At 55.6% G+C, this 2886-nt stretch overlaps 1 long non-coding RNA gene across 2 annotated transcripts in view; it reads right to left on the reverse strand.

The window, feature by feature from the left end:
• Nucleotides 1-2209: 2209 nt before the first annotated feature.
• The window catches only part of LOC140321288 (uncharacterized), a 2622-nt gene continuing 1945 nt past the window's right edge, over nucleotides 2210-2886 (reverse strand). For both annotated transcript variants that reach the window (XR_011918888.1, XR_011918887.1), the window contains one exon: nucleotides 2210-2686. This is a non-coding gene — a long non-coding RNA (uncharacterized lncRNA). The remainder of the gene's footprint in view (nucleotides 2687-2886) is intronic.

Below are 2886 nucleotides of genomic sequence, written 5' to 3' on the forward strand. Positions count from 1 at the left end.
TCTGAGCGTGGGATTGCGGTGCAGGTCCCCTCCCCCGCAGCCTCATTACGGCGTTGTCGGCGGGCGTTTTGCGCCCTCGGTTTAATCGTCTCGCTGTCAGAGGCCTTTCCACTAATAGAGAGCAGGAAAACGTCTCGCTAACGAGATTCCTCATTAAACGGCGAGCGTGGCACCCCGGATCACAGCAATTTATCCTGCAAGAAAAGAACGCCGCATCTTCAGATCCCACCGCTCCGCCGTGCCGCTCCGCCGCTGTGACCCCTCCGAAAACATCGCCCACAAATCCTATTAGTGAGACGGCTTTGTGCCCAGCGCAACCCCTCCCCCAAGAAAAGGCGATTCTGGGGCGCCGCCATATTGGTCTGCGCTGGGCGACCCCAAAGGGGCGAGTTTGTAGCGGCCAATATTCCCGGAGAAATGCCGGATTCGCCACGGCACACAACCCCTCCCCCTTTACCGGTATTATTCTGATCCCTTAATAAAATTTGCCCCATTTTACCCCCCATCATTGTCATCATTCGGTGAACACGCAATAAAGCGGTGAATATTCCCAGTGAGTGGTGAATGTGACCTCAATACGACTTTTTTACCAATCGCCCCACTGACGCCCCGACCAATGAGAGGACATAACGGACCAATCCTAGGTGGAGAAAATGAGGGGCAATTGTCAGAATATACCCCGGGGTGTGGGGCAGATTCCTCTGGCTCACCCTAATACCCCAATTCTGGGTATTATGGAGGCCGGAGGTTGGCAACCCCAGGTACCCCTTTATTTTGGGTGGCACACAGCTGTTTAGGCGGCACCAGGGGGAGAGTTGGGGGGACCCCACCCCTAACCCCAATCTTTCTGGGGGTACCCCACCCCTAACCCCAATCTTTGCCCATCATGGTGCACAGCAGTCAGTGCTCCCCCTATAGGAACCTTTTGTTGTCCCTGGCTGTGGTCATGCTGGGACTTGTGGTTCCTCCAATGTTGGACATAAATGGACAGGTCTGGGCGGCTTTGATCCACAGACCAGTCCAATAAATAACGCCGATTGTACGGCGACAATACGAGTATAGAAGCCTGGAATCATACACAGGGCGGGGTGATGTCATTTCCTCAGGGATTCCAGTGTGGAGGGGTCAGTAGGTCGGAGGTGAGTGGTGCAGTCGCTAGGTTGGAGGCAGTGGGGTGGGTAGGTCCCAGGCAGATGGTGGGGTTAGAAGGTTGGAGGTGGGTGGTGCAGTCGGAAGGTTGGAGGCAATGGGTAGCTCCAAGGCAGATGGTAGAATAAGTAGGGTGAAGGTGAGTGGTGCAGTCAGTGGGTTGGAGGCGGTTGGTTGGATTGGTCCCAGGCCGATGGTGGGGTCAGTAGTTTGGAGGCGGGTTTTGCAGTCATAATTTTCTAAGCAATGGGGTGGGTAGGTCCCAGGCGGATAGTGGGGTCAGTAGGTTGGAGGCGGTGGGTAGCTTCAAGGCAGATGGTGGGGTCAGTAGGTCAGAAATGAGTGCTGCAGACAGTAGGATTTGAGGCAGTAGGGTGGGTAGGTCCCAGGCAGATCAGATGGTGGGGTCAGTAGGTTGGAAGCGGGTAGTGAAGTTGGTAGGTTGAAGGCGGTGGGGTGGGTAGGTCCCAAGCACATGGTGGGGTCAGTAGGTTGGAGGCCGGTGGTGTGGTTGTTAGGTGGAGGTGGCAGGGTGGGTAGGTCCCAGGTAGATGGTGGGGTCAGTAGGTTGGAGGCCAGTGGTGCAGTAGGTAGGTTGGAGGTGGCGGGGTGGGTTGGTCCCAGGTGGATGGTAGGGTCAGTAGGTTGGAGGCCAGTGGTGCAGTAGGTAAGTTGGAGGCTGTAGGGTGGGTTGGTCCCAGGTGGATGGTGGGGTCAGTTGGTTGGAGGCCGGTGGTGTAGTTGTTAGGTGGAGGTGGGTTGGGTAGGTAGGTCCCAGGTAGATGGGAGGGTTGGTAGGTTGGAGGCCGGTGGTGCAGTGGGTAAGTTGGAGTCGGCAGGGTGGGGAGGTCCCAGGCAGATGGTGGGGTCAGTTGGTTGGAGGCCGGTGGTGCAGTGGGTAAGTTGGAGGCTGTAGGGTGGGTAGGTCCCAGGCACATGGTGGGGTCAGTAGGTTGGAGGCCGGTGGTGACAGGACCTCCTTCCCCCTCCTGGTGACCCCTCTAGTGATGGTGGCCCCACAATTCTATTTAATAAATAACACACAGGTGACACCAGCGGGTATTCTGGACAGTTTTTATCTTCTGAGTTCTTACATTGGCAGAGCTGTGCATTTTGATGATCTGATGCTGCCCTCTGCTGGCCGCCTCATGTACAGCGCCATTCTGTCCTTAGCATTGTTCCTCCATGACATACGAGCTCCACCCAGCATGCCATCCCCTCCAATCAGCAGCGCCGCCGTCGTCGTCGTCCATCCCCCTCCCCTTATTGCACATCACTGGCCCCGCCCCTCCAGCCCTTGGTAAAAAAACACACACATGATATGTACAGCAGAAATCCAGGAAATTGGGGGCCCCACAAGTCCAGCTGGGGGTGCCAGGGATACAGTGCAGGGGTGACGAAACCCCAAGACTATGTACAGTATTGCAGTAGTCGTGTCTTCTTCACCGGAGTCCGGGGACCCGCCCTGGAATGGGGCTCCTCCGGTACCTGCTACACTCTGGGGGTCCATCCTTTGTATGTGGGAGGAGGAGCTTGTCTAGGGAAACAAAAGGAGAGGGGTCAAAAACATGGTCACACAACAAAGTTTTTATTTGCCCTTCCTGGGGTTATCCACCAAAAGTGATAGACTCAGGGATTGCAGGGGGTCATAATGGGCACTTTACAGCCCCCATTAAACACTGAATTACCACTTTTTGGTGAATTTCTCTCTCTGACAGCTGGGAAAAAAATTAAGGT

The sequence above is a fragment of the Pyxicephalus adspersus genome, unplaced genomic scaffold (genome assembly GCF_032062135.1).
Source record: "Pyxicephalus adspersus unplaced genomic scaffold, UCB_Pads_2.0 Sca1978, whole genome shotgun sequence".
NCBI lineage: Eukaryota > Metazoa > Chordata > Amphibia > Anura > Pyxicephalidae > Pyxicephalus > Pyxicephalus adspersus.